Source organism: Lycorma delicatula, chromosome 8, assembly GCF_047948215.1.
Source record: "Lycorma delicatula isolate Av1 chromosome 8, ASM4794821v1, whole genome shotgun sequence".
In the NCBI taxonomy this organism is placed as follows: Eukaryota; Metazoa; Arthropoda; class Insecta; order Hemiptera; family Fulgoridae; genus Lycorma; species Lycorma delicatula.
In genome coordinates, this window is record NC_134462.1 from 56534692 (window position 1) to 56562032 (window position 27341).

The 27341-nt window shown below is 29.3% G+C and overlaps 1 protein-coding gene across 5 annotated transcripts in view; it reads left to right on the forward strand.

Moving 5' to 3' along the window:
• LOC142328829 (alpha-1,3-mannosyl-glycoprotein 4-beta-N-acetylglucosaminyltransferase B-like) overlaps positions 1 to 27341 on the forward strand; it is a 1063767-nt gene that overhangs the window by 577584 nt on the left and 458842 nt on the right. The window contains exon 1 of one of the 5 annotated variants that reach the window (XM_075372905.1): positions 24979 to 24999. The exons of the other annotated variants lie outside the window; for them this stretch is intronic. The gene's annotated coding sequence lies outside the window, so the exon portion shown is untranslated. Of the gene's footprint in view, positions 1 to 24978; positions 25000 to 27341 lie in introns of those variants that run through there. 5 annotated transcript variants of the gene reach the window in all.

Below are 27341 nucleotides of genomic sequence, written 5' to 3' on the forward strand. Positions count from 1 at the left end.
AAAACCATTTATCATTTTTCGAGATATGAATTAATTAATTTATTGGATTAATTATTAGGTTGTCTGTCTTATTTTATATTAAGTAAATGGATATAAAATTCAGCACATCGATAGCAGATATTTTTTATTTATATACAAATAAATGAAATTCAGCCTTACCAACAATTCGTCCGCAATCTCTTTTCTAGCATTTTCTCTTCATAACAACTGCGACCTTCTTAGATAACAGACATGACTAACTTTATACTATGACTACCAGTTGTGATTTTAACATTTTATAAATTTACTTTTTACATAATTAAATTTTAATGATATAAATTGAAGAATGACTTTTCCTGAGGATGTTCGAATGATCGAAAGTGCTAGAAAAGAGACTGCGGATGAATTGTTTGTTGGTAAGGTTTGATTTCATTTATTTTTATGTAAACAGTATTATATACCAACTGTACCATGTTTAAAAAACTAACAATTTATTTTTTAAGTATACCGATTTTATAATCCTATCTAATTAAAAAAATTTCCTTTTGATTGTTGAAAGCAGCCAGTTTTTCCATAATATTTATTTGTTTTTTCTTTCTTAAAAAGAACTACAAAACTACCTAAATTTTTGAAAATTTTTTATTGTAATAATTAAAATACGCAGTTTCAAAACAATTTGATTTTAAAGATCAGTTTGGAAATAACCTTTTGTTTCATCTAAATCATCATAAGGTGTACCTACCTTGCAACTTATAAAATTATTATTAGAACCACTTTAACGTTCTCAGATTACATACGAATTTGAATACTAGATCGTCGATACCGGTGTTCTTTGGTGGTTGGATTTCAATTAACCACACAGCTAAGGAACGGTCGACCTGAAACTGTGCAAGACTACATTTCATTTAAATTCACACATATCATCCTTCAGAGGACTAATGAGGTGGTTCCGGAGGATGATTGCCACCTTACGGTAGTTCCGGATGCTAAACAGAAAAGGAAAGGTTAAATATGAAGGAATCCACCGGGTTGGTCTAACGGTGAACTCATCATCGCAAATCAGCTAAGTCGAGAATTCCAAATCCTAGAGACATCAGTTACTTTTGTACGGATTTAAATACTAGATCGTGGATACCGTTGGTCTTTGGTGGTGGATTAATCAAATGAATTAATCAAACTTCTCAGGAATGTCCCGGGTTCGAATTATTTGATGAATGGTTCTTCTTTATTAATACATATTTTAACTTGAAAAAGATTTTTTATTTTTATTAACAGAATGATTTTTCTTTTTATAGTTAATAATTATAATTATAATTAAAACATTTTCACACACGCTACAAATAATTCATCTCATCCTCTGAAGCATGCCTTACGGTTGACCCGGAGGTTAAAAAAAAAAAAATACATTTCTCAGGAATGGTCGACTTGAGACTGTGTACAAGACTATATTTCATTTACATTCATACATATCATCCTCATCATTTTCTGAAGTAGTACCTTATGGTGGTTCTGGAGGCTAAACAGAGAAAAGAGAAGGTTACATATGGAGAAAAAAAAACAGTTCCTTAGATTTGATTGATTTTGGAATTTTTAAAATAATTTTCTTAAAAATGAATGCCTGTAGTTGTAGAATTATGCCTATAAATGTACAGTTGATGATTTAGCAGTTTTAACTGTAAAAAATTTAAAAGTTTTTTATTTACGAAAGTTTACAGCGTATTTATTCCAAGGAGTTGTGTTGCGCAGCATAAAATTGTTTGAATATAATTTTTTTAGTTCATTTTACAGTAAAGGAATACGTTACGTTTTAATTTTTTAATAACGTAGTAATAACTTATTATTTTTGTTAAAGAAAAAGTTAATATTATATATATAAAGTTTAAATATTAGTAAGACAGTATATTTTATTATAGTAATAAATTAAGTACGGTATTTACGTTTGAACAATTACAATAACTGTGTATTATGATCAAACTTTTGTGCCGTACACTTTAGTTTACGCCCTTTTGATTTATATTACAGGATATTTTATCGTTAGAAATTTACTTAAGTTCATTGAACCGTAACCTTACAATTTTATTTCATCCGATGCAACTGCCGTGCTGTATGCATTATTGATAATATTACCTACCAATAACCTTTGACGGATTGACTTTGCAACGAGCGGCGTATAGAATGATTTCTTTATTTTGTTACTTTTATCCATCTCTATAGCAATACTACTATGTAATTTCTTTCCGCATTTTTGTTCGCGCGCGCTCGCGTGTAAGTGAATGTGTGTATGCATATATATAATATATACATATGACCATGTTTGTTCCTTTTTTCTTTTCTTTTTTTTTCATATCCTATTCAGTGTACTATTTTGTCCTTTTTACACCCTAGAGAATCACTGTTCTTACTTTTCTGTCTTCTTAAGTATTTATGAAAAAAAGATTTGTAGTTCTTAGGTAATGTATAACTTATGTTTACTCTAGTTGAAGTCTTACTCAAAGTAATATGATAAAAACTATTTATATTTATTTTTGATGAATGGTTCTTCTTTTTTAATACATATTTTAACTTGAAAAAGATTTTTTATTTTTATTAACAGAATGATTTTTCTTTTTATAGTTAATAATTATTATATGTATTATTGTTTTTCATAAAATTACCGTTTTTTTTTCTCTTCAGAATATTAATATTTAGTTGAATGGTGTAAAAGAGAAATTGTAGACTTTACTCTCTTCATAATAAGTTAATTTTTTTCACCCACTACTTCATTATTAGTATTTATGTTTGGATGGCATGAATGTTTTTGTTAATGACGGTAATTTCATAATATCCGCTCTAATTTTTGTTTAACACGTATAAAATAGTCTCTATCACAAAAATGACAACATTAAAATGGTGGATCTTATGTGTATTATTTCACCCGGCCAGAAAAAAAAAGTATTTGTAACTCATAAATTTTCGTAGTGTAGTAAATAAAACTGAAAGTAAAGTATGGTTGTAGTTTTATTTAACATTTAAATACTCATTTCTGACGCATCTCATTACATTTGCTTTACGCTAATTAATTTTCCAATTAAAAATCTGTACTAGTGACAAATTCAATGTCGATCAGAATTTCTTCTACTGTTTTATATTCTTAGTCTCTTCCAAAAATGTAATTTTTTCGACAAATCACAATAGTTTTTTAATTTTTTTTTGCCTGACGATTTTACCACGTAAGCTTAAAAGTTGTGCGAGGGTATATCAAAATGGAATTATGTAGTATATGAAAAATGGCATGCCGGGGATCTCCGAATGAAAGGCCGAAATGCTACCATTCATTCCACTTCTTTTACGAAAATATGTTAATTAAAATATAAAACCCACTTACCAACTTAATTTTTTTTTTATTAACTAAAACTTTGTCTTCATGAGTAGAATTGTTATGTAAAGTGTTTGAATGTCTCCGCTGTTATATAACGGTGGAGACATTCATTATGACAGGACGTTACACATCGCAACCACCTTTATATGTTTTACACACTTTACACAGCAATTCTATTATGACGACAAAGTTTTAGCTAATAAAATAAAAATTAAGTTCCTGAAGATGGAATTTTTTTTCGAAAGCGCTAGGACGCATTTAAAGATTGTTGGTAAGTGGGTTTTATATTTTAATTATTTAATGTATAATCATACCAACGGGCCATGTTTGATAAAAAAAAATTATAAATCTGTCAATTAACTGTAAATTATTAATTACTATAAAAATTTTCCTTCAATAAAATAAACAAGTCTTTTATTCTGATCGCTAAGTGTTAGATTTACTTATTGTTTTTCTCAACCTGTAAAGCTTTTTGAATGCTTTGAAAAGGATTCTTTTATCCTTCAGCAAATCTTTTACAACTGGAATCTGATTCATAATTAGAATTAATTTGTCTACGTGGAATAATTTATTTTTTATAAAATTTATAGTTTATCAAGGTAGAGTTTTTCAACTTTATCGTAGGGAAATTCGAAAATTAAAAAAAAATTCTTAATTTGTATTAGTATAACCAAAAATCCCCTTATGTGGAGTTTACAATTAAATTTTTTTTTATAATGTATTATTGGTCTAACTTAATTTTTCTTTTTTGCTATAGTGTTTAATTTATATTCGGTTCCAATTTACCAGAATCATAAGTAAATTTTAATACAGAAATATTGGCATGCAGAGAGGGGTTTCCATTGAAATGCTGCAAAAAACGGTTTATGTATACATATCTTTTACAGTTTACCTAAATATATACAGAATATAAATAAATACGCACAAGCATGAGTCCAAAGAACACTGATCAAGTTCAGAACATAAAATCAATGAAAACACCAAAAAAACCTTATTAATCAAATAGAAAGATTAACTAATTAACTAATCAAATAAAGAAACGGTGAAACAAATCAAAGAACCAACAAAGTGGCGAAACGAAATGAAGAATTTCGACGATGCACAACATCCTAGGTTAGCTGAAATCTTGTGAACTTACAGATCTAATTAATATACGATTGCAATCGCTCTAGACACCTAACGTTCTCGCTGTTATTCAGGAAGTTAACCGCGAGCCAGTTCATATATTTGTTCAGTTTCATTTTGTATCTCGTACCGAATCGCCTAATCTCATTTGGAACGGCTAGCAATTGCAGATAATCGTGTATTTCAATTTTTTTCGCAAATCACGGCGCTTCTGTTGTATTTCTCAATAGTTTGTTCTGGAATCGCTGTACGACTTTGATGTAACTCTCACTTGTGCCTCATAGCTGGATTCCGTTCGTTAGCAATTGCTTGTTAGGTAATGATAATTACGACCCACTGCCTAGCAACCAGTAAATCTTCCTAAACTTAATGTTAAACTGCGACGACCTTTCCTGATTGATTTGAAACCACCACGTCAGATGGCAATCCAGATGCAGTCCTAGGTATCGCACGCTTTTAGCATGCGGAATGAAAATGCCATTTAGTGAATTCGCGGGCAGTAACATGCCCTCATCGCAAACGTAACATGCGTCAGACTTAGACGAATTAACTTTCATCTTCCATTTAGCTATACGTTAATTAGACTAAATACAGTTTGCAGTTTAAAATTTTATTAGGTAAGAAATAAAGCAAATAAATGTGAAAGAAATGGACCTAGTGGTAAAATATTTTTTCAGCTTTACTATTTGCAGATCCCGTTAAGCTTCTGGTACATAGCTTTTTCTTTAATTTTATGGTTGGAACTTTGTATTGATTTTTCACTCCCGCTTGGGTACCTGTAAATAATAAACTAAGACTTAGGTCCTGTTAATTATAAAATATGAAACTCGAACATTCAACTCTTTACAAGCCTCTGAATTTTTACGGCCTGATAAAATTATCATTATTAATATGAAAGCCATATTAATTACAGCTAAGATATAAAATATCTAAATATAATGTTAATTATAATGGAGTTTTTTAAGAATTTGCAGTTGGTGACCAATTTTCCTAAATATCCTAATTAAAATGTGTTTAAAATTGCCTATAAAGTTTGGCTCCAAACTTTTTTGTACTTTTAAATCACCGGTTGGTATATTTTTATCTTCAATAAAAACTTAAACACTTAAAGTTGATTTGTTTTTTATTATTATTTATTTTTAGCATGTGTAAAAATATATAATTATTTATATAAGTTCCACTTAGCAACAATCTTTTAATAGTAATGTTCGAGCGCTTTCGGATTATTAATCCATCCTCAGGAATAATGATGTGTTATACATTATAATTGTTTACTTCACATATCATTAATTATACTGAACTGAACTTTTTTTAATTATAACAGTTAATCGTCAAAGGTAAAATAAAGTTTTCAGTCATGTCAATATTAAGGCCTCAATTGTTATATAAAAACATTTTGTTTTAAAATATATAAATTTTTTTCTACCTCGCTGCTTTGTACATAAAATAAATTTTGTAATATTTTATTTTCTCTGTATGTTTTGGTTTAAAATGTATATATATAAATACACACCTCTTTTCGTTGGGATATATATATATTTATTTTTGGAATCAATACGAACGAGATAAAAAAAAAAAAGAAAACAGTATTTATTTGTATATATATTTTTATTTTTTGTGAGATGAGAGGCGCGTATTGTTCTGTTTAGTTCCAGGATATTGATCTCCTAGTATCATATGGTTTCAAGGGTGCATCCCTCCGGTTTACGCACGCATACGCACATTTAATCGCACTTGCTCGTATTGTGAAAAGAGGGACTGTTGGATCTCTCCTGTATAACTAACATATTTGTTGTTGGTGAACGTGTTGTGGAATAATATATAGTATTACCATCGACAATAGAACATTATGGTGTAGTTTATTATACTGAAACCAATTTTAAACTCTTTATATTTTTGTTATACAATTTAAATTTGCGTGTATGAATTACTTATTAATTTACCTGTTATATTTTCAATTGTTTTTATTAAAAATATTTAATTTTTTTTTTTTAAATATTTTTTCCTTTACTTTTTCCAATAGTTAATTAATGAAACTAATTGATATCAAATGTAATATAGAATCTACTGGATTTATTTATCGAAGTTTAAACAATTACTATTATTATTACTACAGTATTGATGGTGATGGAGCGATTTGATTACTAATCTAGCTTGATTATATAGTTCATACGATATTAATTAATTGCAATGCATTGCATTAATTCCTCTACCAAATTATAAATCTATTAAATTAAACTCAAATCTATAAAATAACGTTAATTATATTATTTATATGTTATTTTTACCGTTGATTGCGTTATTATGTATAATATATTGATGAGTTTGAAGTTTACTCTAATACATAATATGAAAATGGATTGTATTATTTTATTTACCATTAATTTCCAGTTTAATTAAGCGATTTTATTACAGAAATGTTTCTTTTAAAAAAATATGAAAAAAGGATACATTTTTTTGACCTCACTCGACTTTACGAGTGAAACCCGAAATTTAAAAATTTCTTAAAATATTCGTCAACTGTCTCATAAGTAATATTTTCGCATTATCCTCGCCTAATATGAATGTTCCTCAATTAAAGATGTTTCAGCGATCAGTCGATTCAGCTAATTACTACTTTGGTCAGAAATCGTTATTACATGCTTTTCTTAGAATGGTTCAAACGTAGAAACGAATGGTTCAACTTAGAATGGTTCAAACGTGTTCTCAAATCTTGCAACCATACTTAAACTCATTTCCTGATGTCATCCAATGATGAAATTTTACATAACAACGTAAGTAGGATGACAATACAATATTCCATTGTTAATTTCATGTATTTCTATATTATACGTAGAATGTTATGTATATAAGTTTATTGGAGATACAAGGGAGAGGTACAAGACTATATTTCATTTACATTCATACATCATCCTCGCTCATCCTCTGAAGTAATATCTTATTGTGATTTTGGAGGAAAAACAGAAAAAAATTATTGTAAATCTCCATTGATTAAATATAAATTCCTGATTTTTTTCTTTTGGCTCTGAAATTCTGAAAAAGTACCATTTTCAAAAAAATATTCTTCTTGAAAGTAATTTTTTAAAGGTAATTTTCTTGAAAACAAAATTATATTTTACTTTTTAGTAAAATTTATTTATTTTTTTAAGTAAGCATGTTTTTAAACATATTTTCGTTTAAAAATAAAAAAATAAACTGGTTGGTTGATAGGTAAATTAATAAATGTATGTAGTAATTAATAGTAATCGCTATTACGACGGGGAAGAAATGTTATCTGAAAAAACTATTTTAAACTTTCTGTTGAATAACCGGTTCCATGAATAAAGTATTGAAACTACTGCTATTTGCGGAAAGTTGCCGAACTATGCAACGACTAGTCATTTTCTTGTTGAAATTATTATAGATCCCTCGTGTTGGCACGAAATATTTAACCATGTTTTTATTTATAAACATTATTATACCCGGGAAATAATAATTTTTTTTTTTAATTTCTTCAAAACTAATATTAAAATTTGTTTAAAATGCCGTAACCATTCCTGATTGAAGTAGTTATTACTATAAACATGGCCGATATTTGGAAAATCATTGATTGAAAAACGGAAAAGTTGATTGAGAATAATGAAAACAGCTATTATGTATTCACAAAGAAACATTTAAAAATCATTTTTTTAGAATTTTAAAGAGAGGAAAGTTTTTTTTTTGACCGTATGAAGAAGCACCTGATGTACAAAATGGTTCAATCAGAATAATTATACTTCCGACCCACTTTTTTTTGTACAGAATGAAGGTTTTGCTTGTTGAACTGAATATCTCCTTCATTTGAGTGGGCTTTTATATGCTGATATGACATCGTATATTTTGTTCGGTAAAAAATGCAGTAATAAACCAATTCACAGCATATTTTTGCTTCCTTGTACGACGTAAAGGAAGTATTGTGATCACGAAAAATTTCGGTTTTCAAATTTTAAAGGAAATATCAATTTTTACCATCCCTAAACCCATTTTCACTAGTTTCGGCGTGACGTCTGTATGTATGTATCTCGCATAATAGAAAAATGATTAACCGTAGGATGTTAAAATTTTGGATTTAGGACTGCTGTAACTAGTTGTCAGTTCCTTTTTGATTGCAATCGACTTGTCCAAAAGTGTCCAAGAAAGCCTAAAATTTAAAACGTTTGGATTTTGGACTTTTTCTTAACTGCCGTAATAAGTCCTCATTGAGAGGTTTTCAACGATACATCTTAAGTGGCATTTATTTTCATTGGATCCAGATTATAGCCAAATAAAATTTTTAATTAATGAAATATTTGGATCTTACAAGGGGAAGGCATACCGGTTCGAATCAGACTTCATCTCCGTTTTTTAACTCGTTTTTTTAATTTAAATAAATTGATTTATTAATTATTATTAACTTCTGATTGTAAAAAAAATGTACGATAAATAATAATTCTATAATAACAATAAAAAAAAATATTAGAAGTTATTAATGAAATAAAATTTTATGTACTTTTAAAATTGTGAATATGTAATTTAATATGCGTACTAGTAAGTCACATGGTATACAGGTCAGATTTTTTTCTTAGTAAGCCTGACGTAGGGTGCTCTTACGTTTAAACGATTGCCATTTTCGGGAGTGACTTGTAAAACTAATGCCAGATCTCCTTTTTTCTTTTTCCTGTTTAGCATCCGGTAATTACCGTTCACATAATACTTCAGAGGATGATTGAGGATGATATGTATGAGTGTAAATGAAGTGTAGCCTTGTACAGTCTCAGTTCGACCATTCCTGAGATGTGTAGTTAATTGAAACCCAACCACCAAAGAACACCATCATCCACGATCTAGTATTCAAATCCGTGTAAAAATAGCAGACTTAACGACTTGAACGCTGGAACTCTCCATTTGCAAATTAGCTGATTTAGGAAGACGCGTTCACCATGAGACCATGAGGTGGGTTACACAATCAGATGTGTAGTTAATTGAAACCCAACCACCAAAGAACACCATCATCCACGATCTAGTATTCAAATCCGTGTAAAAATAGCAGACTTAACGACTTGAACGCTGGAACTCTCCATTTGCAAATTAGCTGATTTAGGAAGACGCGTTCACCATGAGACCCGGTGGGTTTATACCAGATCTCCTAAAAGTATATCACTTACATACATACATATAAATGTTATAAACATTGTTTATATTTATGCGTTATGAAATATTGGAATGTGGCGTGCTAAACGAATTAATTTAGCTCAATGACACGATTCACAAATAAATGAGTAGATAGTTTATTCAATTCCAAATAACAAAACGAATAGACTTGTGTGAGTGAATTGCAATTATGAGTTGTATTTTTTAACTGGAATCACAGGTTTCTTACCGTGCTTATTCTCTAAAAATTTAATGATGGCAGGTTTGAATCTTTTTTTTGTTCTGTTTCTTCTAGTAGACCTTGTTTCTGTTACTCAAAAGTTTATTGTAGTTGTGGAAAAAAAAAATTATTATTGTTATTTTCGTTATTAGTATACAGTTATGTGTAAGTTGTTACTGTTATACCGTAATTTAATTTACCTCACCTAAAGCTAGGTGAAGCTCATGCTTCATCTGTGTAAAACACTTGATCTAAAATGCCAGTCTTACCTTTAATGAAGTTCTTGAACCTTTGATTGTAGTGAACCCTTTTAGCACAATCATCATTAGTTCGCTCATGGAAAACCTGCAATCGATACGGATAGCGTTTCAGCATTCTCCTCATTGCAGTGTGGGCTGAACCTAGTGAAATTTTCTTTTCCTGGCTTAGTCTCCGCAAAGATTTATGAGAAGATCTTGTAATTGCCGTTTTAATTCCTTTACGATCTGCTTTGTTAAAACTGGTCTATGTCGGGCACGTTTCTGGTCTAATACCGAACCTGTTACACGAAATATTTTAACTAACCTCTGAATTACAATTTTCACGGGTGCTTCCTTTATAAATAAATTTCTCATAAACATTCGACCACACACAACATGAGAGTTAGTCTCTAAATAAGTTTCCATAACGATTACACGTTCTTCAACAGTTAACCGCATTTTAACTAACAACCACAACTTAGTATTTTGCATCCTTATTCAAAAGCCAACGCTCGACAAAGATTGGCAATACTCAAATGTGGAGGCAAAATGCAGTCCTCCCCATTTCCAGCTTCAGTCGTTCCAACATCTTCCACTTTATTTTACCCGCGTCTCACACCAATATACCTCTTTTGAGTTTAACTTTTTGTATTTTGCAAACAAATAATGTCTTATTCTAGATGAAAAAAATGCCTGTTATCTTCGTTTATAAAAATAAAAACACTATTGATTACTATCTTATTTTACTTTTGAAAGAGATTTTATTAGGTAAATTCTTTTTTCATCGTCTGAAATCGTACCATTATTATTTCTATAACATTTAATTCGATTGCACTTTCCAATTCCTGAAGTAAGTCGTTGATTAGATGGTTTAGTAATTGATATTGATTATTAAATTTTTACAAATTAATGTACTCGTGTATACATTAAATTTTAGTCATTTATTAATACCAATATAAAAGTGACAGATGCTAAAAATTTAAGTTAATTCATTTTTCAAAATGTTTGGGAAGCATTAATAATACCTTACTCTTGTATTTTGTTTATTATATATATATAAATGAATGTTTATTTGTTTGTCCGGTATGCGTTCCTATACCATTCATCCGATTTGGGATGAAACATTCGTGAGTTGTTGTGCGCACGCCCGCGAAGGTTTCTGAATTAGTTTGTACCCGCTAGGACACGCTGAAGTCGATATACTTCAATAAATTGTATTTATGGTCCGATTTGGCTCATATTCAGAATATATATTAGTTACGTGAAAAGAAATATTTTTGATTGGTCCGATTTGGCTCACATTCTTCTTTTTTTAACCATCAAGACCACCGTTAGGTATTGCTTCATAGGATGAGATGAATGATAATTTTTGTAGCGTGTGAAAATGCCATGCCTGACCGTGGTTCGAACCCGGAACCTGCGGATGAAAGGCCGAGATGCTATCACTCGCGCCACGGAGGCCGTTGGCTCATATTCAGAATATGTATTAGGTGAAAAGAAATATTTTTGCAGAAAATGGACCCGCTAGGTGGCTCTGGTGTCGAGATATTTCGAAAAATTTTATTTATAGTCCGATTTCGTTCATATTCAGAATAAATATTAGCTACGTGAAAAGTAATATTTTTGCAAAAAAGGAAAAAAGGAAACAGTTGATTAGGGGAAGGGGTAATGATGGGAAGAAGGAATAAAGAAAGATTAAATTTTGTCATGTCCCGTAATGTTCAGTTTTTTAATGTTTTATCAAACTTACATTTGTGTTCATTTAATTTATATAAATACTCAAATTTAGCAACAGCGAAACATTCCCGGGTCAGCTAGATTGAATAAATTCGATTGTGCTTCCCCGAGTTAATATCATTTTTACGTTGCGAAAATATTAGAAATTGAAAAAGGATAAGTACGTACTTAATTTTACTATTATTATTATTAACTCATCATTAATTAAAAGCTTTTTTTATATTTTTATGATAACATTTCCAGAGACCTCAAGAATATATATTACAACACCTTCCCTTAAGCCCATACGAGGTGTGATCTCTTCGACATTTCTCATTAAGAATTTTAATATTGTCAATCGATTCATGAGAATATTTAGTTAAGTTAAACGTTTACATAACTCATTCACAGTGTCGGACTAATGTCAAGTAATTAGCCTCAAGGGCAACGTCTGTTGGTAATCAAAATTTTCCAATTAACGTAGTCATATTAATTGATCAATATTGCTGGTTAAAATTCAGTGTCTACTAACATTTTAAAGGGGATATCTCAATATATTTGATTTAGATGTGATTTTTTTTCATGTTTTGCATGTACATATAAGCTTATATATATATATATATATATATATATATATATATATATATATATATATATATATATATATACACACACACACACACACACATATATATATATATATATGTATATATTTATTCTTTATATCTTTTATATTATTGATTTCATTGTCAGTGTTTTACTTTCTTTTTCCTGTTTAGCCTCCAGTAATTACCGTTCAGATAAAGGATAATATGTGTAAGTGTAAATGCAGTGTAGTCTTGTACAGTCTCAGTTCGATACTGAGATGTGTGGTTAATTGAAACCAAAGAACACCGGTATCCACGATTTAGTATTCAAGTCCGTGTAAAAATAACTGACTTTACTAGGACTTGAATGCTGTAACTCTCGACTTCCAAATCAGCTGATTTGGGAAGACTCGTTCACAGTTGTTAATGTTTTACTACAGTAGTCTTTTATTACTTGTTTTTTTTTTTTGTAATGGAGGTTCTTAATTCAGTTGGTTTTGTTATTTATGTTCAAGTTGTTTTCATATACACCGGCTTTAGCTGATCGGTCCCAACCGGATGAAGTTAAAAAGTATATGTAACAGCATACTTTTACACGGAATGCTTAAAAAAATACCGGCCCGGTTGTCTCCCGATCCAGCAGTCGAGAACAGCCACCGAATCTTAACTTTCTCCAGCGGTCGGTATAAATTATAACTCAAAGTAAATCTGCCGCTCGAATTATTTCACAACGCAGGTTACATCAACATCCTATGGATTCAAGTATTTGTATTGTAGTAAATTAATTTTCCAGCTGTCTTAGATTTTTTTTATTTGACCTATTATTTGCACGTTTCTTTCTTGTAATGGATTAACGCTTAGAGGTTATTACTACGTAATAATTACAATAATTTTATGGCGCTCCATCTCTTCAACAATATGTTAAGATTTTTATTTCCACCCTCTCTGCTGCCGGTTCGGAACCGGTATATATAACAGCACCTTCTAACGTTTTACTTACTAAACGTACCGAATTTGTTGTCAAATTAAGTTTATTGAATTTTGGTTTTTAATTTGGCGCTAACTTCATGAAGTTGAATTTCAAGGGAGAATTAAAAAAATATTTTTCCTTACTTTTTCGTCCCTATATCGGGTTGTTTTTAACCTCCGGGATCACCGTTAGGTATCGCTTCAAATGAATTATTTGTAGCGGGTCTGAAAATTTCATGCTTGTCCTGGATTCGAACCGGGGACCTCTGGATGAAAGGCCGAGGCGCTACCACTCGCGCCACGGAAGCCGGCTGTTCCGTATTACGTTTATATAAATATTTATATGTTTATCTACGTATTTTTTGTTTTTGCGTACTGAAGGAAATGAATCCTTTCAAATAATAAATGTTGTTTTTTTTTTAATTTAGTTGAAAAATATTTCTGAAAATATTACGTTGAATATATTTATATACAACGTAATATTCGTATATACAACGTATATTCAACGTAGTATATATATATATATATATATACTACTACTATTTAGTTGAAAATAATAAGAGCAGCGACTCTCTTAGGTAAAATTTTAATTCCATTTAAGTTTCGTTTACCATTTTTTTTTTCCGTATGAAAATTTTTCTCGTAGATTTATGCGATGCCCTATTTAACAATAACCTATATCGATATTGTTAAATTCAAATTTACAACTATTGCAAGATAATGAGAATGATTAAGTAAAGTTTTGTAACATAGTTTTGCATGTTTTCTTGGCAATTGATTTTTTTTTTTAATGAACATTAATTGCAGTGCTTTGTGCAAAAAAGATGTTATGTTGCAAGACAAAATAAAAAGTTTGTGACCTGGATTCTTAAAAAAAATATATATATATAATCTGTCGCATCTATTTTACTTCTTTCTTTAATGTTCTGTTGAGCTAACGTATATTACAATGAATAAACACTGAATAAAATGCGAGTTTGATGTAATAAGCCATGTTTCTGATTAATGATTTTTTTCTGTGGCCTGGAAAACGTTGAAGAGTTAGGTAAGTTTGAAGAAGATAATATTAAACTGTTTTTATGATTATTATTTTTTAGAAGTTTATGTAGAATGATTATAATACTTTATTAATTGAATTAATCTTCCAAAATTCCAATTTTACATCGGCGGTATGATTTTTCGAAGGTTTTTCAGTTTTCTTCTTCGTACATGGACTGTTCGTTTTTTTATAAGTACTTTTTGTCAGGCTAATATAATGGATAATAATAATATAAATAATATAAACGATAAAAAAATTAAAGGATAATAAACTAATTAGATTATTTTTTAACTGGAGGGATTGATTTTTCAAATTATGTTGACAATTTCATCTTGATTTGGTTGTGAAGAAGTAAGCCTCCTCGCGACACTGACTCTTCAGTTGATTAACCATTAGAAGTAAAAAATTAGGTTTTTTTTTAATGTAGATATATATTTTCATAGTTTTAAATTGCTAAAAAAAATTAAATCAAATTTTTTCTCAACGTTATATATGAAAAAAAAAATAATAAAAATAATGGAAAGTCAAAAATGTAGATAAAAACAGACGTTTTATATGAGCATCATTTTCTTTCTGTTTTCATGAAAGAAATACAAACAAGCATTGTACATTGAACGGATATTGAAATACTAATAGCGGACAGAAACGCCGAAGAACATTTATAAAAGATGCATGTTTATAATATAATGTGATGCGTATTTCGATTGCTAAATTATCATCATCAATTCTAGTCTTATCTCACTTATCGGGACACAGTAAAGGGCGCTAATACTCTTTTAGAATGTTAAAATTATTTTGAAAGTTTCTCTACCATTAAAAGGATATCTTATGTAAACTTTAATTAATGACAGTTGATCATTCTTGCTGTTGGACTTTTAAGGTAAACGTTGTCCTTTCCCATTTTACATCAGGGGAATGAAACAAGGTATAGAAATTGAAGGTTTGAAATTACATTCAATTTAAAAAAGGTCCCTACACTTTGTTTTTATGGTAGACCTTTATTGTACACCTTTTTTTATTGCACAATCTTTTTGTTTGCTTATTTATATATTATTTTCTGTTTTGGTTTTAGGTTTACTTGTATAATTGTTTAAAAAATATTAACATATCCTACGTCAAACCGAACCGGAACAAAATGCAAGAATGTCAGGAGATGTTTTATCCCCCAATTTATTTCAAATCGTGGACATCAGTCCCGTGCTCCTGGGTCTTTTTATTTATCTGGCTGGTTCTTAGTTTTTAATGGCTGTTATATTTTATTTTAAGATGAACGAAGTTTAGGATTACAGACAAACCGAACCAAATATTATAATAAAACGTGTTTAAAAAGTTACTTCAAAATTCTTTCATTCCTCTTTGCTACAATCTTCAGAAACTTGTGTTGCTATTATTTTACTGACAACTTCTGATATTGTTACCGGAATTTTTTTTTTTTTAATTAGTTAGACGTATACTTTGAATGTATGTAAAATGTGATAGATTTGAGTGATGTTTGTTAATTTAGTATATTTTAGATAACTACACACGTCAGCGATTTTTTAGCACATACTAAATACACGTCTACCTGATAAAAAACAATAAGTATCACCAGTTACTCAATTAGTCGCAAAAATTAATGAAATATTATGAAGTACCGTATTTAGTCGCGTAATTCACACATTTTTTCGACGAACATTTTTTATCTAAAAGTAGGTGCGTGATTTATGCAAGGAAACGATTTGGTTTTTAATAAAACTGAAATGTGATAAGTTGCAAAATGATATTTATTGGACTGAATATTTTTTTAAAATATTGTTTAAAAATTTAGTTGCATGAATTACGCAATTAAATACGGAAAGAGTTTAAAAACTATTATAAATTGTTTTGAAAACATTTATCTTTAGAAAAAAAAAATATGATGATGGATAAGTATAATAAAAATTTTACTTTTAATGTCTTAAATTATATTTAATTATGAAGAGTTATACAATCTAAATCTGCGTCTAATTGTAGATTTTTTATTGTTTGTTAACGGTTCTTAATAATTTTTATTATTACTTTTATTGATTATATCACTAAAGAACCATTGAAGTGTGTACATGGGAATATGGAAACGTATTTTCGTAGCGGATGAAATGTACTATGCCTGATCGGGGTTTCAAACTCGGGACCCCTCGGTTAAAAGACCGAGATGGAATAAAAACTACTGCATATTTAATCTGTTGATTTTATTTTAATCTGAAAGAAACAAAAAACCTGTGAGATCCAATTTGATTCAAATAAGATCATAAGATACGTATTTGATTAAATTTGGAAATTAATAATAAAGAAAGAAAACAATTTTGCGGTTTAGAATAACATATTATTATTTTGAAAAATTTTTTAAGAAAATTAATAAATAAAAACGAATTTTTGTTAATTTAATTAAAACTATTTTATTTCAAATTTAAAATGGGAGATAAACAAAATGAAATAAAAATTAAGTTATATTTCCCTTCTTTATTTCCTATACATTTTTTGATCATACAAAATCTTATTTGACTTAATAAGATAAATATATATTTTCAAAATAATCTGTATTAAAAAGAATTTAGAATTATTTTGATCACCATGAAAAAATTTACCATTAACTTATACATTTGTATATAATTAGATATATTGTACGAAATTAAATGTAAAAAAATAATTTACATTATTTTACGTAATTTGCTACAGGATATTATATATATAATTATACGATAGGGTGGTCAGCATTGTTCTCGGAAGATGCATTGACCCTAATTTTCAAGAATATAGGGTAGAACAATAGATGTTCAACAGGACGGATTGAACGACCTACACTAAAGGGAATACCTGATCTCCGCATCTATTATATAATCTATGTACAAATACTGAGAAAATTATTAGCTATAAATATGGTATATAAACCATTCTATTTTTATATTTACGTTAATAACAAGTATATATTATTTGCATCGTTTCAAAATAATAAACATTTTTTTCCAATTGACATTAACGGTTTTTTATTGTAGACTTACCACCTGCTATTCAGTGATGGTGTAAATATTGTTTATAACTAAATCATTAAAAAAAAAAAAAAATGAAAAATAACTATTTTCATGATTATAGAGAAGTATAATTTTTTTATACATTCTTGTTTCATGTTTTACGTATAAGCCTGTTATTTTTATTCCTGTTAGTGGAGAGAGTGCGTGTATTGTATCGTTTTTCATCAAGGATTAATACATTGATTTATTTTTTAAATTATCCGCCATTTTCCTTTTTAACAGAACGAAAGTGTTGCTTGTATGGATCAAATAAAAATTAAAGTTTGTAGGGCGTAGTATAATTTATTTAGCTAAATACGTAGGTTGTCTGAAAAGTCTTGAACCTCAACATGAAGATGGCAGCACTCATCAAGAAAAGTTAGGAATGCATTCGCGCATGCGTTGCAAGGTGCTCATTAAAATTTCAGCCATTTTGGACGCTCAGTTGTTTGATAATCGTTTGAATAAGTCAAAGTGAGTGTTTTTGTGAAAATGGAAAAAATCGATTATCGTGCGTGATTAAATACTTGCATTTGAAAGGCAATACGAATTGCCTTGTTGATTGTTGTTTATGGGGACTCTTGTCCCATCATTTCCCACTGTGAAAATATGGGCAGCTGAATTTAAACATGGTCGTACCAGTTTGGTTGAAGAGCATTCGGGATGGCCAAAATCGGTAACCACCACCGATATCATCGAAATAGTTAAACAAATGGTACTGAATGACCGACTAATTAAGATTAGTAGGATTAAGGAGGGTGGCTATGGACATGTTAAAAGAAGGTGTTTGTCGTATATTAACTGAAGAATTAGATATGCGTAAGCTATCCGAGCGTTGGGGGCCGCGTTTGTTCACTTTGGATCAAAAACGTATTAGAATGAACATTTCTAAGGCCCTCCTGGAGTGTTTAAACAAAACGAATCAGATTCGTCGATTCATAACTGCAGATGAAACATGAATCCACCACTAAACTCCTGAGACGAAACAACATTAAAAACAGTGGACTACAAAGGGTGAACCTGCTCCGAGTAAGGCGAAGACGTTTCCTTCCGCCGGGAAGGTGATGGCGACTGTTTTTTGGGATAGTAACGGAATTTTTGTTTATCGATTGTCTTCAAAAAAGTAAAACTATAACGGGACAGTATTAGACATCATTACTTGACAAGCTGAAGACAGAAATTGCAAAAAACGACCACATTTGAAAAAGAAGAAGAAAGTTCTTTTCCATCAGGACATTGCATCTGCTCACACTTCGACGGTCGCCATGGCTAAAATTCACGAATTGTACTTTTAATTGGTTGACCATTCACCGTATTTACCAGATCTTGTTCCAAGCGACTTTTTCTTGTTTCCTGACCTTAAAATTTTGCTTGGAGGAAAGAGATTTTTATCGAATAAGGAGGTTATCACGTACGTAGACGCCTGTTTTGCGGAGAAAGACGCCAGCTACTATTTGGAAGGGTTAAAGAGGTTAGAAAATCCTTGGAAAACGTGTATCGACTTGAAAGGAAACTTTGTTGAAAAATCAAAACTATATTTGATAGAAAAAAATACGTCTTTCTATGATAATCTCAAAACTTTTCAAACAACCCTCGTAAGATGGGAGGTGGGAAATATATTTATTTTCTAACCCTGACGTGAATTACGCTCCTTTTTTTAAGTTACTTGTGTCTTGTCAGGTCGTTTTAAATCGATATTATATGAAAATCCTAAATAGATGTTTATAATAAAAGTTGGAAATCTAGATTACGCTCCAACCTGTTTACAAAAATTAAAAAAAAAATGTTTAACTAGATTTCCATTTTTACTGTTATATAATCAGCAGTAGAGAGCAAATAAATTTAATAAATGAATGACAAAAGAAGAAATAATAGCGAGTTAATGTTAATAGGCTAATAAACAGTTCCTAGAAAAACATTATGAAAGGAATATTTATTATGCTGTTTCAAATGTAAGTAAAAAATAAAAACAATAGAGTAAAAAAATATAACTAGATAAGTATACTATTTTTGTTCCAAAATCACATTAAAGATATTTGTTTTATAATCATCAGTAAAGTACTACTTATGTGTCAATTAATACTTACTTAATTGTTTACTTTAATATCTTATTTAACTTCTTTTTTTTAATACTTTTATTGATAGTCGCATCTACAATTAAAGTCATTAACGTCTTATCTGTTTTATTAACTGTACAGGTAAATGTATAGTCTTAAAATACTCAGGCCAACGATCCCTGAGTCGTATGATTAATTGAAACCCAACCACCATAGAAGACCGATTTCCACAATCTACTATTCAAATCCTAATAAAAACAACTACCTTTATTAGGATTTGAACCTGAAAACTTCATTTTCGAAATAAAAAAAAAAAAAATCGTAAATCTGATTTACGACGACGAGTTTACTACTAAACCAACTCGGTAAGTTATTTAACTTTCTTTGCCAAAAATATATAATAATATAATGAAACAAGTTAAGGAAGAATTCATTTACAATTAACGATTAGAAATTAATAATTCATTTACGAATTTTTTTTTATGTGTTGCAAGCTTATATTTTTTATATACAGAATGTCCCATATAAAACGCAACCCATCAATCACTCATCCATGAAATTTCAAAAGTCAAGCTTACTCCCCTACTCGTTACTGAAATGGACTCGTCCAACATTTGAACATCGCGGCGACGCAGTAGAACACTACCGATAGTAACAACACTGCAGTCATAACGTTCAGTGTATTGCTAGAGACATGAACGTGTTTTCGTTGTTGAGTCGTACTTCAGTACGAAATCAGTGGTTGCAGTGCAAGATTTGTTTCGCCATAAGTACCCAGATAAACCAGCTCCTAACAAAACATCAGTATTAAGGTTAGTTGTAAAATTTAGAGAGACTGATTCTGTTAATAACAAGTAACACAAAAGATCTGAGTCAGTGTTGAATACAGATACAGTCACTGAAATCAAAGACCGGATTACTCGCCTCGCCAAATAAATCGATCAGACGTTTGTCTGCTGAAATTAATTTGTCTAAATCAACAGTTCATCGAGCTACCAAACAATTACAATTACGACCTTATCTCATTCAAACGGTTTATCAACTTCTTGAGCCCGACAAAGAAAAACGGTTACAATATTGTCAACGGTTCCGTCGATTTCTGCGTGAGGGAATTAATGTTATGGATTCGTTATTTTTCATACATTAAGCACGGTTTCATTTGGATGGCTACGTAAACAGCCAAAACAGTAGAATTTGGAATGCTGAAAATCCCCACGTTTATCACGAAAAACAATTACACCCGCAGAAGTTTGGCGTGTGGTGCGCGATATTGCAGAAGAAAATAATCGGTCCTATTTTTTTGCGAGTACTCCATTAATGCAGAACGATATCAGGATATTTTATTTCAGTTCATCGCACTCTTGGAAGAGGAAGACAGAGACTGCTGGCTACAATATGACGGTGCGACATCGCACTACGCAGGTTCAACTTCTGATTTCGTTGAGGAATTATTTGGTAATCGTGTTATCGGTCGAGGCTTGTGGCCACCAAGATCTCCAGTTTTGACTGCGGCGGGTTTTTTCTATGGGGTTACCTCAAAGAAAAAGCCTACAGCAACAAACCACGAACACTTGAACGATTGAAAGTCAATATTGAACAAGCTGTATTAAATATCCAGCCACAAACTTTGAAAAAAGTTGCAAGAAACGTTGTAAAAAGAATTGAAGCTTGTATTCAAGAAGATGGCGGCCACTTCCAACATTTACTCTAAATGTAAGGTAATGGATGGTAATAATAAAAATTACATTTACATTTACACATACCTTTTTATTATTTCAATACCTACCGATATAAGGTTGGGTTGCGTTTTATATGGGACACCTGTATTACATTTTTCTGTGTGGGTAAGTCGGAAGGTAGGCTACTATCGGTTGTTTATAAAACTTTTGAAACACTAAAGAAGTGTATCTGCTAATTAGAACTGTAATTTTCGATTGATTTCTCCGTATGAAAGTTACCTTTATTCAGCGATCAGTAGTAAATTTTTCTTATAAAGAATTTAATACCCATATAGTGTAATCGATCTAACGATTTTTTACATCTATTTATCGTTACTAATTTTTTTATAAATATACAAAATTATCTCTTATTTATTTATTTTATCTAATCATAATAAATTAAAAATTCTATTTAATTTTATGTAAATTACTTAGTTTATTGCGTAAGCATGTAAATTTTCACTTAGAATTTGTCTTTTGATAGAAATTAGTTTCTATTCAAATTGATATAGATTAGAATACGTTAAACGAACGACGTGACTGCTGTGGTATCCAAAATAGGTAACATTTATATAATTTAATGGTTGGAGTAAGATTGCTTCCTATCAAGGTTGTATTGAGGTTGACCCTTCTTATCTGAAAACCCATTTAATTCGAATAAGCATTTAGTCGCGGTTTATTCCAATTGAGTTTCGTTCTGTGTGTGTGTGATTTTGTAAGTTCTCACGTAAGTGTATTGTGCTGAATTTTGATTAATATCACTTTACTAGCTCAACTCTATAATTCTATAAAAATGGCTTAAAAAATTTCTATGTATGGGCAATTAATGTCATTAAATTTTCGGACAAAATTAAAAAGTGGGAGGGTTCTTCGACATTTTTAATTTTTTACTTGCTGTTTAGTGATCGTGTACTTATTAAGATTTTAAGTTCCAAAGTTTTATATCAGTTAGATTTAGGTATGATAACATAAGAAAACGTGTGTTTTTAAATTTTAAATCCTACTATAACACTACATTTCTGTTAAAAAAGTGTTCTGTTGATGTGGTAAATGCAGTAAAAGTAAAATTGATTTAAGTAGTAGTGTTGTAATGAAGAGCATTTAGCCAGAATGAAAAAGCTACTTATAACATTCCAAGTAGATAGGAATAAATTACCCATTTCTCATTTCAATTCATTACGTACTTAAATTTAGTAAGTTAAAGGAAGATCGTTCGTTATAAGTTGTTCGTCATACCAGCCGGTCGTAAATCGGGGTTTTACTTTAGTTTATTTGCTTGAACGTTGTAATCTACACGGCAGTGGTTTAAAACTGCTTACCTCATGTTCCCAGCTCTGTTTCATAATTTTATAGTTATTCCTTTACTTTATATCGGGATCATTAAAACAGCTGGATCACTTATTAATTCAATAATCAGCTTTAGTTGTACCCAGTAATTAATAAAATTAATTGTAAACAATTTCAAAGTTTAATTTCTCAAAAAAATAGCGCTAAGATTCTTATTACAATTATTGTTGTATATACTACTTCATTTTTTGAGGAATTCGCATCTTATGGCTAGAATCAAAGAGCAAAAGGGCAGTTTTAGTTGAGTTCATGGTTTTAGATTTGTTTCCTATTTTCCGGTTGACTACACCACTAGCGAAGATGACCTTTACTGATATGAAAATATTTTGTGTTTTGTAGTTAGCTAAATAAACAATTCAACGTACGTTCTATACGGATTAATTGTGAACCTTCAAATAACTAAAACATTCATCGTTGACGTAATAACCATTTAACAATTTTCAAAACAATTTCCGTATATACGAATCTCAGAGAGGATGAAATTACTAGACTACATTTTCTTCCTATTAAGAAGCGTTATTTATTTATAAGTTTCTCAGAAATATTTAAACAATTTTCACATATGGTTTTTTATGAGTAACTCAAGCAAAGTGTTGCTTTTAAAAGGAACAAAAGTTAAATTAACGACGTCAAAATCATAAAATTATATTATAACATAATAGCTAAATAAAGAATAAACTGAATTTGATGATCGACCAGCAGTTATAATAAAATAAATTCTAAATCCGGTATTCTTTGGTGGTTGGGTTTCAATTAATTACACATCTTAAGATCGACCTGAGACTGTACTAGGCTACACTTCATTTACATTCATATATAACATCCTCGCTCATCCTTTGAAGTAATTCCATACACGCTGGTTCCGGAGGCTAAATAGAAAAAGAGAACTTACATTAATCAGTAAACAAATTAACAGAAGTTTTATTGTAAATAAAAGTAATTTTATGTATTTGTATTTCTTTTATAATAATTTTTTAATTTTATTTTTAGCTTTTGGTTTAATAAAACAATAAATTTAGTAAGCATCGATATTTAAATCTTTAATGTTTTGTCGAAGAAATACATAGCCTCTGGATTTTATTGATTTTTTGTTTGTTGTTTCTATGCGATACTTAAGCTTACAAATTCGTTCTGTATTATGGATTCTATCTGTACATTACGGTTTTGATATCTATCAAGATGATTTTGAGATGATTCAAAGTATTTTTTTGTTAGAATCGTTTGAACTATGTCAGTGTTCCTGTTACATGATATACGGATGGCCGATGATTCATGGATGAATCGTATATCTTATATCTAGATGGATCAAAGAAGAAGAATAATTATTTGCAGGAAAGTCAGAAGTCTAAAAATTACGTAAGATTAATTCAGTTATTCAAAGTAACAATTTTTTGATAGATATAGGAAACTAATTTTTTCTCTTTATTGGAATAAATTTGATATTGCTAAACGTTTGTAATTGATTTACATATGCTTAAATGGTTGTATTGTTGATTCGGAACTTTACCGTAGTCAACTGAAATGTCATTTTAAAATTAATTTCATTACAGTCTCTTATAGTCTCTTATAGACTTGGCTGATTTTAATTTAACAAACTGCTTTTTTTTAATTTTAAGCCTACGAAATTCTCGTACGCAACTCGACGTGGCAAAGATAAATTAATCAACTGTTGCCCACATAAATGTTTCATACCCTTTTCTGTTTTAAATAGTAAACTGAACTTTTGCATTTAAATCGTTCATAGAAGTTAGATTGAGTAAAAAACCTTTTGTGTTTGTTTTTGGGAGTAGTTTTGATGATGTTTTTACAAGATGTTATTTCAAGAATTATGGGTACTATCAGCTTAAACTCTAAAAAAATTCAACTTTTACAATTTCATGAATGATAAAATTATCAAAGAATTATTACTACTAAATGTTTATGAGCTTTGTATAATTGTAGGCCATATTTGTACACGTTTAAATTCTTCGAAAATTTATTTTTATAACACAAAAATTACCATCGTTTGGAAAGAACAAATGATTTTTAATTAGAAAATCTTTTATTTTACTAAATCATCGACTGCTTCTTAAAACTAGAATCATTGTAATAATTATGTAATTCTTATTATATCCCAGAAGAATATATTAAATTATTTATTGCGCAGATAATTTAAAAATTCTAAATGTAATCATAGCAGAAACATCTAAAGTCATTGACTATACCTTTCTTTACTCATTGAAAAATTGAATTGCTTGTAAACTGCCATTAATGTGGTAAGAATCGAGGCTTTTTGAGCTTAATTATCTACATTTATATTTTATATTTCTAGATAAATCTCAAAACGGCAATAAATGAAAGTAGAACAGCTCTGAAATCAACTTTTTTTGTTTTTTTAAAAATATTTTTATTAATTTTTTTAGATTTTATCTTTCTTTTTTTGTTACAGGTGAGCTCAATTTATCGATTTAACAGAAATTTTTGACAACATGGTAAGTCATCAATTTTATTTTATAAATAATTAACTAAAATTAGTGAAGTAAATTATAGCTTGTTTTGCTTTTATTATTCTATTCTCGATTTAATTTTTAGGAAGCTTTTAATTTCTCATAAATTTCCTGTCATTAAAAGAAAAACAAAAATCATCTTTATTTGGATTCATTTTATATTTTTAGTTTTTATATTAGAATATATTTAATACAGACTTTTTCTAATATATTTGGTTTTCTTATAAATTTTTTTGTATAAATTATTCTTTTTGGTGTATAAATACGATTTTCTTTAATTATTTGACAACCTAGTCACGTAAAATAAAATGCAATATATATATATAGTATTATTTCTTCAAATATTATTTTGATCAAGTTTTTTTACTCACTTCGGTTTGTTAAATTGTCTTTTACTCTAATTTTCTTAATTATAAGAACTGCTTAAAATATCTTCTTCGTACTCTCTTTTATCTAGTACTGTCCATTTATCTAAATTTCGATTCAGTTTTCTTGTATTTGTCATTGAATTTCACTGTATGCAAGATTTTATTGATTTATTTTTGTTTAAATTGACCGATGAAGGAGATGAAGCCTTTTCCTTTCCTTGTGATCTTTACATCATTAATGTAATTTCTCTCTAATATTTTTCAATACATCTACAGTTTTTACTTTCTGCCTGCTTTTGTTATCCTTATCCATATTTTTGCAAAGTTAAAATTTCATGACATTAGTCTTTCATCTATTGTCCATATTTTTATTCTGTATAAAAACATTCCAAACAACGATGTTTTATTGATCTCATTTTTGTGGGCGTTTAAAAGAATAAGGTTAAATCGTATGACTGAATCTAGTCACGTAAAATAAAATGTGATATATTTGGGGGGGGGGGGGAGCTGATGTTTCTCAGTTAACAATAGGAAAAAGATGATTTTTTTCCTGTATTAAATTTAAGGATTTTGTTTTAATAATATTTTATTACTTTTTAACTGCAATGTTTTCCTTGCCTTTTTTATTTCAAAATTATATTAATTAGTGTTTGGTATCCTACGCTTAATCAAGAAAGAAAAAGAATGATGTTGATATAAAGATTTTTGATTAGTAGAAAAAGATATTTTCTTTTGAGTGCCTACCTTCTTTACCACTGATGTCGGAGGCTATCCTTCAAAAACATTTAGACAATTGACAAAACTACAAATAGCAGCTAAAAGATAACATTTAGGTAAGTTGTTAATGAAAGAATACCAAGCCTGACCGGGAATGGAACCCCGGACCTTCTGGATGAAAGTCTTGAGACATTATCATTTCGACATGAAGGTCATACGTAAATTGAATTTAAAGTTGTAGAATGCAATCCTATGACTTCTTTATTAATGTTATGAAGTTACATTTATTTTCTCTTTTTTGTATTGCTTGAAAATCTTTAGTGAAATAAAATAACTTATGCCCGTTTTTCCAGTGTTTGATAAACACGGAAAATCTTGAAAATAATCGTAAGAGATGTATTACCAAAACCGCTAAAATTGCTAAAAAAAACCTGTAAAAAATAAATAAATATAATTCTAAATCGATATGCGAGTTTATGTAAATAAATAAAATTCTAAAACTATACTGAGTTTCTGTTATTAAATAATTATCATCTTTAGATTATAGAGAAAATAATAAATAAAAACGGGAATATTAAAGAAAATGTTTGCGAAACACTAAAAAAATAGTATTTATATTTTAGTTAAAATTAAACATGTTAACCTTAACATTTGGTGATAACATTAAGGTTTAATGATTTTATTTGTGTTTAATAATCACGTAGAAAGTTAAAATCAAATCGGAAAAGATATTAAGAAAAAGAAATCCGATCCTAGAATAAAAATCAATAAACCAACAATCGACCTACGTTTGCATTTATGTTCATGAAAAGAAAGAAAATAGAGTTCCTATATACATACGGGCAAGATAGAAAGTTGTTATATTTTAAATGGTTTAGTGACGTAAATAAAGTTAAATTTATAATTTTAACTAAGCCTGACTTGACAAGCCACGAGTTGTCCAATTGATCACACTTGTTTATAACATATAATTATTATAGTCTGTTGGACAAATGGGTATCATGAATTAGTAGTATTTAATGTAAGTTAAATCGGTTTGTTACAACAGTAAATTATTGGGCACCATTTTCCGAATCATCATTTACGTAATGTGAGAGTACGGGCACGTGTACATGCACATGTAGCATTTACGTAATAAATTTAAAAAAAATCAATTATCTATGATTATAATTAATTATTTACAATATTTCAATGAATTTGAGGTAATTTTAATAATACATGTAATAGGTTATTTGTCAATGT